Source organism: Oncorhynchus mykiss, chromosome 16 (assembly GCF_013265735.2).
Source record: "Oncorhynchus mykiss isolate Arlee chromosome 16, USDA_OmykA_1.1, whole genome shotgun sequence".
NCBI lineage: Eukaryota > Metazoa > Chordata > Actinopteri > Salmoniformes > Salmonidae > Oncorhynchus > Oncorhynchus mykiss.
The window spans coordinates 23,194,614-23,207,938 of NC_048580.1; positions in this window are offsets into that span (position 1 = coordinate 23,194,614).

Genomic DNA, 13,325 nt, shown 5'->3' on the forward strand with positions numbered 1-13,325 from the left:
ATTGATGAATGTCATGAGCCAACTGAGGAGCCAAGATCTACTGGTGACCTTCAGCAACAGGTAAACTGATGTTATGTTTTATGATTGGATTCACCATATGCCAGGGGGTTACTGTAACATAACATTGCAGCGTTCCTATGATTTGTAAACCTAACGTGGTGAAACCTCCTGGACCAAAATATAAATTCAGTATTGAGCCACGGCCCAAAAAGACTCCCCAAAAATCTGTTGATATACACTACCATTCAAAGTTTTGGGGTCACTTAGAAATGTCCTTGTTTTTTAAAGAACAACTTGTTTGTTGTCCATTAAAATAACATCAAATTGATCAGAAATACAGTGTAGACATTGTTAAAGTTGTAAATGACTATTGTAGCTGGAAACGGCTGATTTTTTATGGAATGTCTACATAGGTGTACAGAGGCCCATTATCAGCAACCATCACTCCTTTGTTCCAATGGCACGTTGTGTTAGCTAATCCAAGTTGATCATTTTAAAAAGCTAATTGATGATTAGAAACCCCTTTTGCAATTATGTTAGCACAGCTGAAAACTGTTGTACTGATTAAATAAGCAATAAAACTGTCCTTCTTTAGACTAGTTGAGTATCTGGAGCATCAGCATTTGTGGGTTCGATTACAGGCTCAAAATTGCCAGAAACAAATAACTTTCTTCTGAAACTCGTCAGTCTATTCTTGTTCTGAGAAATGAAGGCTATTCCATGCAAGAAATTGTTAAGAAACTGAAGACCTCGTACAACGCTGTGTACTACTCCCTTCACAGAACAGCACAAACTGTCTCTAACTAGAATAGAAAGAGGAGTGGGAAGCCCCGGTGCACAACTGAGCAAGAGGACAAGTACATTAGAGTGTCTAGTTTGAGAAACAGATGCCCCACAAGTCCTCAACTGGCAGTTTCATGAAATAGTACCCGCAAAACACCAGTCTCAACGTCAACAGTGAACAGGCAACTCTGGGATGCTGGCCTTCTAGGCAGAGTTGCAAAGAAAAAGCCACATCTCAGACCGGCCAATAAAAATAAAAGATTAAGATGGGCAAAAGAACACAGACACTGGACAGAAGAAGATTGGGCTGTCCATAACACTTTTTTCCAATCTATGTTTGAGGTGTTCGGATCACAAAGAAGAACATTCGTGAGACGCAGAAAAAATTAAAAGATGATGGAGGAGTGCTTGATGCCATCTGTCAAGCATGGTGGAGGAAATGTGATGGTCTGGGGGTGCTTTGGTGGTTGTAAAGTGGGAGATTTGTACAAGGTAAAGGGATCTTAAAGAAGGAAGGCTATCACTCCATATTGCAACGCAATACCCTGTGAACGGCCCAAATGGAGCCAATTTCTTCGTACAACAGAACAATGACCAATGCACAGCTCCAAACTATGCAATAACTATTTAGGGATGAAGCAGTCCGCTGGTATTCTGTCTATAATGGAGTGGCCAGCACAGTCACTGGATCTCAACCCTATCGATCTGTTGTGGGAGCAGCTTGACCGTATGGTACTATAAGAATATTTTGAAGATAAATACACAATGCAGAGACAGAGTACGAGAGGTCAAGAGGACGAAAAGTCAATATAATTAACGATCAATGGAAATATTGTTTTTTCTGTAACAGGGAATTATTTATCAACGGGTCAGAGACATGGGAGGAATTTGTCTATACAGTGAGCCTGAAATAGGATACTTGTTATTTGGCCATTGGCCCAGTTGTACCGCAATGACTTCTAATTGGTCAACCACAGGCTAGGGCTGGGTTATAAAACTAGATCCTGTCCCTTCGTTCTTGGGAGATAATCACAGGGGAGAACCACAGGAGAGAATCACTGGAGTGCATCACTGAGGACAGGGGATAATGACCATCTACTTCCAAGCACGATTTGTCCTATTTGAATAAACCTATTTTCCTCCCCCTGATTTGCTTTGGGGTCTGTGTTATTAAAGAATAATGTCAACTGCTAACAGTATGTAAGAAGTGCCCATCAAGCCAATCCAACTTGTGGGAGGTGCTTCAGGAAGCATGGGGAGAAATCTCTTCAGATTACCTCAACAAATTGACAACTAGAATGCCAAAGGTCTGCAAGGCTGTAATTGCTGCAAATGGAGGATTTTTGACGAAAGGAAAGTTTGAAGGACACAATTATTATTTAAACAAAAAATAATTATTTATAACCTTGTCAACGTCTTGACTATATTTCCTATTCATTTTGCAACTAATTTCTTGTATGTTTTCATGGAAAACAAGGACATTTCTCAGTGACCCCAAACTTTTGAACATTAGTGTAGGCTAATATCATCCTGGAAGCCTCTGGCAGGCCAAACTAAATGTTTTGGGTGGCCCTCGAACCCTGTTATAAATGTTTCAATCCAGGAGCAGAGAAACCTCAGCCCCCCCAACCACCAGGAACTTGTGGACCAAGGCCAGGGAGGAGTCGCCAAGGGTGATGGAGGATTAGAGAGAGCCTGGAGGTCCAGGGGAGAACCATGGAGGAAAGGGTAGATGGAGTTGGTCAACATGGTCCAGGTGATGATTGAGCACTGCAGGGAGATGAAGGAGAATATGGTGGAGCTGTGGGCAACCATGGAGCAGTAGAGAGTGGAGAAGTGCTCCCAACAGCTCACTGTAAGTTCATGGTTGGGTGTGTGGAGTATGTGGACTGTGGTGAGCATGTCTCTGCCATTGCTGTGATGTAATGTCCTTTATCAGTATGTTTCCGTTGAATTCCTAATCCTTCAGTGTTCAAAGTTGTTGTATTATAATGGACAACAACGTGTCTCTCCAATCATGTAGAACCTCAACAAAGTCCCTGCTGAGCCTCACAGAAAGACAGAAGTTAGGCTCACCTCTTCTGGGCCTCCTTTGTCATCAAGGACTCTGTTTTGTTATTTATATTAAAACAGTATAGTAGTAGGCTATGTATTTATTGTCCTGCATGTCCGTTATGAACATCCAAGGTGGGACTGTAGCCTATATTTCCCCCTTTCCAGAATAGGCCAACTAATCTACCAGCTCATGTTTGTTGCCTATGTTTTAAACCTAGTGCTTACTTGATTCATTATGAGCCTTGCCTTATTTGACAGCATTGTTTGGAAGGATGTAATTGTTAGTGGGGGAAACAGGGCAGCGGGCCTTGAGATATGCAGTTGTTGATATGTGAGTGGACACCTCCAACAACCATTTTGCAGAGCCATATAGTTTGAGATTTTTTTAACCAAAAGCATTATGATGCAGCCATTATGATGCATTTTCATGACATCACATAATGGCGTGGAAGCAGATACAATTATGGGTACTGAAGTAATTCAAAAAAGATATATCACAGAGATATGTTCAGCCCGTGTGAGCCCAACGGTCAACATTTGGGGGTCTGGCTCATGGACTAATTTGACCGTTTCTAAATTGGCCTACAGATGGGTGCATCATATGCATTGTGACAGCACATATCCCAGGGAAACCGGACACTCCCAAACACACAACAAATAGAAAATGAACAAAAATGCAAAACACAGCAAAACATACAGGTACAGTAACTGCCAAAATAAAGGAAACACTTGAGTAAACGAGGGATACAAAGTATATTGAAATCAGGTGCTTCAACAAAGGTGTTGGTCCTGAGTTAATTAAGCAATTAACGTCCCATGCTTAGGGTCATGTATAAAAATGTCCAACGGCCTATTATTTTGGCTACCACGGCTGGAAGAGGAGATCTCGGTGACTTTGAAAGAGGGGTCTCAAAGGAGCTTAGGGGGCTTGTACACTTATGGGAGATTCTAAAGCAGTGCCTGAGACAGCGTTTTACACCACCATCAACAAAACACCAAATGGTGGGACTTCTCGTGGAAGAATGGTGCCACATCCCTCCAATAGAGTTCCAGACACTTGTATAATCTATGCCAAGGTGAATTTAAGAGGGTGGAGGTCAATTCCATTTCAATTCCAGTCAATTCAGGAAGTGCACTGAAATTCTGATTTGAATTCCCATTCTCTTCAGTGCTTTTTAAAGAGTAAAATTTGGTTTACTTTATTTACTGGAATTGAAATGGAATTGACCCCAACCCTGGCATTGAAGGTGTTCTGGTGGCCCAATTAAGATGTTATGTTTGTGTTTCCTCCTTCTACACAATTGTAGAAGGAGATCCCACCACAGTTGTGGCTTACGTTATTATGATATACATTTTGTGTGAAGTATCAGGTAAACCACAATCATGGAGTCTATCACGTATTCTCCATCGCCCGGTGCTCAAAGTCACCAGGCTACTCATTATTACACACACCTGTCACCATCGTTACGCGCACCAGCGCCTCATCAGACTCACCTGGACTCCATCACCTGCCTGATTACTTTCCCTATATAAGTCACTCTCTTTGGTTTTTTCTCTAGGCGTTGTTTCTATTTCAGTGTTCATGTCTGTATGCTACCTGTGTTTCGGCTATGTTTATTTATTAAATACACTCCTTGAACTTGCTTCCCGAATCCCAGCTTACACGTTAGAGAATAACGCTTCGACAAAAGGAAGCATCGGAGAGTGTTGAATTTTTGGGGGGTTAGTGTAGGCATTTTCGAGTCCGGGTGTCGCTTGCTATTGTGGGTGCCTCAGCCGGCCCGTCAGGCTGCCGCGCCTCAGCAGAAGAGGTCGGCCTGGTCCCCAGGACCCTCCCTCTGGTCGGCGTCCTGCGGCTGGAGCCGCGCGTCAGGGAGGGGGTACTGTCACGTATACTCTCTGTCTGGCGCTCAAGGTCACCAGGCTGCTCATTATTACGCACACCTGTCACCATCGTTACGTGCACTAGCACCTCATCAGACTCACCTGGACGCCATCACCTGCCTGGTTACCTTCCCTGTATATGTCACTCCCTTCGGTTCTTTCCCTAGGCGTTGTTTCTATTCCAGTGTTCATGTCTGTATGCTACCCTTGTTTCTTGTTTTTATTCCGTGTTAATTTATTAATTAAATACACTCCCTGAACTTGCTTCCCGACTCCTAGCGTACACGTTACAGGAGTCAACAATTATTCCTCACCATTAAGTGAATAATGACATTCTCCCCCTTGTTTTCTTAGTCTAATAGCTTAGAGCGGTCTCGGCTGACCAAAGGGCTCGATGCCATTGACTAAAAGAAAGAGTGAAGGATGAGACAAATGGCACCGTGACTGGGCGAAGGAAGAGATGGCAACTAAGGACAAAGACGTTGAAATGAAGGGGGCGGAAAAATAAAGTGAACAAGAGGTGAGATATCGAGAAGAGTCATTTAATTGTCGTGGCAGAATTATTTGGTTTCTTAGCGCATTACTTTATGCAGTAGCAGGTAGAGTACACTAGTCCATGTTCTGTTGGGGACTTGAGGCAGTGAGATTGAGAAATGTACGATTTGTCATTTGGATTTTTGGCACTATGTTTGACACCGGTGGCAGTGAGAGTAATTGCATGCTTGCACCGAATGCGCTAAAGCTTGTTGCATACTTCTCCATCAGTGGTTTGCCCATATATTATGACCAAATGTGGTTATTAACCCATGGAGCTCTTCATGCCTTGGAAGCAGTGAGGGAGTAGCTCTTTATGAACTGATTACTTTATTACTAACTAGGAGCATGGTGTAACAGGCAGGCAGCTGCACTCCACGTGTGCATCGGGGTACATTCCAATACTCAAACGGTACTCCAGTGCTACATCACCTGGTGGTGTGTATGTGTAATGACGTTAATACCACATTACCACATTCCACCCTTCTTAAGATGTCATTTTACACTGGGTGGTTTGAGGCCTGACAGCCGTGGTATATCTGAGCGTATACCACGGGTATACATTTTACCAGCGTAACTAGAGCAGTAAAAATAAATGTTTTGTCATACCCGTGGTATACGCTCAGATATACCACGGGTATGACAAAACATTTGTTTTTACTGCTCTAGTTACGCTGGTAAAACGTTTATAATGTCAATAAGGCACCTCAGGGGTTTGTGGTATATGGCCAATATAACATTTATTTTTACTGCTCTAGTTACGCTGGTAAAACGTTTATAATGTCAATAAAGCACCTCAGGGGTTTGTGGTTTATGGCCAATATACCACGGCTAAGGGCTGTACCCAGGCACTCCGCATTGCATCGTGCACAAGAACAGCCATTAGCCGTGGTATATTGGCCATATCCCACACCCCCTCGGGCCTTATTGCTTAAATATAACATCTTCCCGAATAAACCTTTTTTTTAGGATATACATGTACAACACAAGACATTCCCTATACTCCTCTATTGTGTTAATGAACTAATTATGAAGTAAAGTTACTTTAACGGAAACATCCTTATAAACGTATGTACTCTACGATCTAAACAAGTCAGTGTAAACAATAAACATAACATTTCACATGTTCACAATCATTTATTTTTTCACATGCTTGGGTAACTAAGTATTTAACTCTTGAGTCTCTTTTCCTGTGAGTCTTTTGTCTTTTAAAAACAGTTTGTCACAGTTCTATTTTTTTCTCTTGTTCAGAGTTCAAAGTATTTTAAGCGGCTTGGAAGCTTTGCATGCCTCTGTGAACGACGAACACTAGGGGTAGTGTTCATTCTCAACGGTGGAAAATCCACCAGCTGGTTCTGAGCCGGGTTTCAGAGTATCTGACTCTGGGTTTTTCTCATGGTCAACTTTTTCCTCTGTTGCAGTCTCTGTCTGTGGAACGTACACCACAGAAGCACTTGGATAGCTAGAGAACAGCCTGTCCTTCGCCATCACAACTGGTAACTCACTTGTTGTTCCATCCCGTCTGGCAAGAATCTGATCAACATATCTCCCAACATTACCTTGTAGGAAACAGGACCAGTCACTGAGTCTATGAATCCAGGAAGCCATTTTGGCCCATGACTGAAATTTCCGGTAAGGACAGGGTCCCCCTTTCCAAAACTTCGGCCCTTGGCATTTTTGTCACGGTTCTCTTTCTGTTTGTTTTGTTTGCGTTCAACTTTCCTTTTCAGGTCTGGATAGAATAGGTCCAGCGTGGAGCGTAGTCTATGACCTAATAACAACTCAGCAGGAGAGTCTTGACTAGATTCTAGTCTGACTAGATTCTCTATCTCCTGATCTAGTTGTGGCCACCATAAGTAACTCCTAGCCAACGCTTTCATACATGAGACCCTAGGGTGATCCTGACGTAGCTGCGGTAGGATAGCCTGACAATCACTGGTGCTCCCCACAAAACGCAACTACCCTGTACGCTCAACTTTGTTTTCCTGACATTGGTTTTCCTGACACTGGTGTGAATTGAGTCCCTTCTGTTTGTTGTGGCCATCCCCTTACCACATGTTCTCTAACTCTAGACAGTATCGTCTCTTTACCTGTCCAGGATATCACTTACTCTGCAGTGACGAGTGCCTTGTCTGTGTCCACGGACATCAGCACTCTGTCCTCTTGAGCTGTTTATAATGGGCGTGTATGGCAGTGGAAGACGGCTCAAGGCATCTGCATTCCCATGGTACTTTCCTGCCTTGAAAACGAGGCCATGCTCTTAGGCCCTTCACGTCACTGTCCACCTCTGGATTCTCGCTGACAACATCTGTGGAACTGCCTTCATTTCATTGAAAAGAGACAGTCAAGGTTTATGATCTGTACGTACGGTAAACCTCCTGACATATATGTATTTGTGGAACCTCTGAACCCCAAACATTACTGCTAACCCCTCTTTGTCTAATTGGGAATAGTTATGTTCTGCTGGGTGAAGAGTTCTCGACATCAACCCTATTGGTCTCTCAGTTCCGTCCTGCATACGGTATGACAGATCTGCCCCTACCCCGTAGGGTGACGCATCACACAAGAGTATCGAAGTGAACCAACGCAACCGATGACTGCATCAGTTTCTTTGATTCTACAAACGAAGTCCTCCCTGCTCTATCCCCGCTGCCACTTTGTCGCTTTACGCAGCAGTGTAAGAAGAGGTGCTAACACTTGACACGTTTGGCAAGAACCTGTTATAATAGTTTATCAGTCCCAGGTAAGGTTTTAACCTCAGTCCCATTTTTTAGAAGCAGGTGCGTGCTGGATTGCTTGTACCTAATCATTGAGCGGATGGACACCCATGGCGTTCACTCTGTGTCCTAGGAACACTGTCACGTTCCCCATGAAGGTACACTTCCTACGCTTGAGACGCCAGGCCCGCACTCTCCAATCTCCGTAGTGCCTCAGTCATCGTGCTCAGATGCTCCTGGTCATTCCTCCCCGTCACCAGGATGTCATCAAAGGAAATGGCAACATATGGAATCCCTTGAAGTACGCCCTCAATGGTCCTCTGAAAAATAGCAGGACTGCTGGAGACACCAAAAGGTCAACGTTTATACAGAAACAACCTCTCGTGTGTTTACTGTACAATACATCTTAGATTCCTCATCCAGAGTGACCTGTTGATATGCATGGCTCATATCTAACTTTGTGAACTTCTGTCCACCAGCCAGATTTGCAAATAGATCCTCTGTTTCTGGAACTAGATACTGCTCGGACGAGGATAGTCTGTTAACAGTCAGTTTGCAATGCCCACAGATTCTCACAAAATTGTTAGGTTTCAAAACAGGCACTATGGGAGCTGCCCATTCTGAGAATTTGACTGGTTCGATAATGTTCTCTTTCAAGAGACGGTCAATCTCTGCCTCTACCTTTGACTTCATGGCATAAGGCACATGTGTTGGTTTGTAAGACCTTGGATTGTCCTTCGTGCCGACATAGATTTTAGCTGGGGAGACGTTCAATGTTCCAGGTTCCTCTTTGAACACATTCTCATGCTTTGTCAACACCTCTTCCAGTCCACTGTTGACCCTCATCAATCTGATTTACTGTTCCCCAGTCTACTTTCATTTATTTTATCCAGCCCTGACGTAACCCAACAGCTGCCCCTATTGGGTCTAGCCTCTCACCTGTGTACGTTTTGAGATGCACAGAACAAGTCATTAAGTCTGGAACTTTTGCACTGTCCCACAACTCTGTTGATCATGGTTACACTGCACCCTGTATCCACATCAAACTCGCCACTTTTGGTATGTTATCTGACATGCTGTACATTGTAAACGTATCCTCTTCTTCCTCTTCCTCTTCTACCTCTTTGTTTTGTTCAGCTTCCCCACTGATGTGATGTGTCTCATCCATTTTTTTTTGCTCCTTTTTCTTGCTTTTGCTTCCCTCCCCCTTTTTGTCTGGACCTTTCTGCAGGGGATTTAACCCTACAGGCTCGTTTTATATGTCCTTTATTTGCCACACTTATGGCACTTTTCATCCTGAAAACAGCACTCACTTGCCATGTGATCACCTTGACATCTGCAACATACTTTCACATACTCACCTCATGCTGGTTTCTCTCTCTGACGTATGCCTAGCTTGTGCACACTTCCCTGGCCTGTCGCTTGTTTCCAAGTCACATTAGCCCTGTCCACACATTTTCCCTGGGATTTCTTTAACATCCTTGTGGGCAGTGTCCATTGCTTGAGCAAGGAACAATGCTAAATCAAAAGTATGTCCAGTCTCAGATAATAACTTCAGTTGGATCCCAGTCATTATTTAAAAAGACACATTGTACTCTTACAGACAAATAAACATGCCGTAGCCGAGGCACTTTCAAGGCGGCACATTCCATATGTCTGAAAAGGTTATTAGTTAGATGTAAAAATTGTGCGGTTAAGACTGTCAGTTTGTTACAGGCGTCTTGATTTAACTTAGATTAATTTGGACTATTTTGAGGAAGTGCATACTGGGTATGTTGCTGCTAAGGCGTCTCAAGACAGACAGTAATATTGATGCTTTTTTTTCAGTTTTTCAGCAAAGGTCTTTTAAAGGAGTATGCCAGGCACAGACGTTCCGCTTAGCATCTGCTAGGAGCAAACCGAACCTAGTATGCGTGCGCCTTTAATCTCATGCGCCATACTCAAGAAGCGTGCTAGACAAACAGGGCTGTCCGATGAGGCGATTGGAAGATGACGGAAGCTGAGGTTTTGTTTGAAACTGCTGGTGAGTCGGGTGAAGCTAATAGCACAGAAAGTGAGAACGAGTAGGTTACAGTGGCGAAGAAAAAGGGGAAACAGGAGAAGTAAAGCTGTGGTGGAACATAGGAAACTACTAGACTAGCAAGTTGCCTATCAAGGGGGTTATTTCTGGGGCGGCTCAAGAAATAAAGTCAGAGGATATTACTGAAGGCATCGATGGAGTGGTTGGTGCACGTCGACTGGCCTGTATGTTGGACGGAGAAAATTAATTAACTTCATCCATGCTACTGTTGACGGAGAGTCTCTCACCTTCTCATATAAAGTTAGGATTCATGAGATACCCTGTGAGAGCTTTTGTGCACAAGCCCCTTCAGTGTCATAAATGCAAAAGATTTGGCCATGTGTCAAGTGTGTGCAGAGGGGGAGAGTATCGTACGCCAGATGAAGTGAAATGCTGCAACTGTGGAGGTGAACATGCGCCTGAATTCCTGGAGTGCCCTGTTCGTGTGAAGGAGAATGAGGTGGCAAGGAGTGTCCAGCGTGTCTCCTATCTGGAGGTGGTGAGAAGATGGGAAGGAACGAGTGGCGATGAAGAAACAATGGTAGTACAGCCACCATGACCAGTGAAGGTTTCTCAACAACCGAGGGAGAGTGAATGTGTTAAAGGTTAAAAATGTTAAAAAGGTGCAATTTGTATTATTTATTGCAACGGTCATCAACTGTACAGCACAAGCGGAGAAGAGGTCTAAGAAAATGTGAATCATTTGTGAACGCTGCTGAATGTTTTTTTGGGGTCTTTGTGATTTCACAGCCGAGGCTGTGGAAGAAATCCTGTCAGTGAATGTTCCGCCATCACAAGCCCTTGAGCTTGCGTAGGGATGTGTATTGGAGTGGACTGTGATTGAAGAAGTGGGATGAGTTTCTCTTAGTTGACATGTTTAATTCTGTATGATGTCGTTTTCCCCCTTTCCCGTGCTGTTTTTAAAAATGTTGTTTCCTATTCAATACCCCACCCAACTGGTGGCGATAATGCATCGTTAACATTGGATGCCAACCGCCGTTAAACCCCATCGAAGAAGAAGGGCTGTCTGACGGTGTGCCTGCGCAGAATTGCATTAACTCCCCGTTGACGTCACGGAGGGAAATGTTTGGACTCTAGTGGAACAGAATTGATAGCACTGACAAAAAAAACATGTATTTCTACAGTAGAATTGAATCTCGACATGCTGTATCTGTGTTCTCACTTTCACAACAACTTGAATATGTACAGTGCCTTGCGAAAGTATTCGGCCCCCTTGAACTTTGCGACCTTTTGCCACATTTCAGGCTTCAAACATAAAGATATAAAACTGTATTTTTTTGTGAAGAATCAACAACAAGTGGGACACAATCATGAAGTGGAACGACATTTATTGGATATTTCAAACTTTTTTAACATTTCAAAGTTCAAGGGGGCCGAATACTTTCGCAAGGCACTGTATATGCAAACAGTAGCGCTAGCAACAAGCACCTCATTCACTGGGTTTCCATTATCTCCCATAACGACAAAGACAGATTCCACAGCCACAAAGTAAAAATTGCCTACAAAAATGTACTTTTTGGTCTTCATTTAAGATTAGGCATAGGCTAGCAGTGTGGTTAAGGTTAGGCTTAGTAGCCGACTGATGCTTGACTGTAGTGAAATTCTGATGTCTATTCTACACTGAACAAAAAATAAACGCAACATGCTGAGTTACAGTTTATATAGTATTAATTAGGCCATAACCTATGGATTTCATATGAGTGGGAATATAGATACAGATCTGTTGGTCACAGAAACCTTAAAAAAAGGTAGGGGCATGGATCAGAAAACCAGTCAGTATCTAGTGTGACCACCATTTGCTTCATGCAACGCAACATATCTCCTTCACATAGATTTGATCAGGCTGTTGATTGTGGCCTGTGGAATGTTGACCCACTCCTCTTCAATGGCTGTGTGTGAAGTTGCTGGATATTGGCAGGAACTGGAACATACTGTCGTACACGTAGATCCAGAGCATTCCAAACATGCTCAATGGGTGACATGTCTGGTGAGTATGCAGGCCATGGAAGAACTGGGACATTTTCAGCTTCCAGGAATTGTGTACAGATCCTTGCAACATGGGGTCGTGCATTATCATGCTGATACATAAGGTGATGGCAAGGGATGAATGGCACGACAATGGGCCTCAGGATCTTCAAAAAAAAAAATCAAATCAAATTTTATTTGTCACATACACATGGTTAGCAGATGTTAATGCGAGTGTAGCGAAATGCTTGTGCTTCTAGTTCCGACAATGCAGTAATAACAAGTAATCTAACTAACAATTCCAAAACTACTGTCTTGTACACAGTGTAAGGGGATAAAGAATATGTACATAAGGATATATGAATGAGTGATGGTACAGAGCAGCATAGGCAAGATACAGTAGATGGTATCGGGTACAGTATGTACAAATGAGATGAGTATGTAAACAAAGTGGCATAGTATAGTATAAAGTGGCTAGTGATACATGTATTACATAAGGATACTGTCGATGATATAGAGTACAGTATATACGTATGCATATGAGATGAGTAATGTAGGGTAAGTAACATTTATATAAGGTAGCATTGTTTAAAGTGGCTAGTGATATATTTACATCATTTCCCATCAATTCCCATTATTAAAGTGGCTGGAGTTGAGTCAGTGTCAGTGTGTTGGCAGCAGCCACTCAGTGTTAGTGGTGGCTGTTTAACAGTCTGATGGCCTTGAGATAGAAGCTGTTTTTCAGTCTCTCGGTCCCAGCTTTGATGCACCTGTACTGACCTCGCCTTCTGGATGATAGCGGGGTGAACAGGCAGTGGCTCGGGTGGTTGATGTCCTTGATGATCTTTATGGCCTTCCTGTGACATCGGGTGGTGTAGGTGTCCTGGAGGGCAGGTAGTCTTGTAACGGTATCTCTGTGCATTCAAATTGCCAACGATAAAATGCAGTTGTGTTCAATGTACGTAGCTTATAACTGCCCATACCATAACCCCACTGCCACACGGGGCACTATGTTTACAACATTGACATCAGAAAACTGCTCGTCCACACGATGCCATGCAGGCATCTGCAATCTGCCCGGTACAGTTGAAACTGGGATTCATCCCTGAAGAACACACATTGACACATTGACTCTGAACCAGTATCCCCTGTATATAGCGCCGCTATTATTATTTACTGCTGCTCCTTAATTATTTGTTTTTCTTATCTCTTACTTTTTTTGTTGTTGTATTTTCTTAAGAATGCATTGTTGGTTAAGGGCTTGTAAGTAAGCATTTCACTGTTTCACCTGTTGTATTCGGCGCATG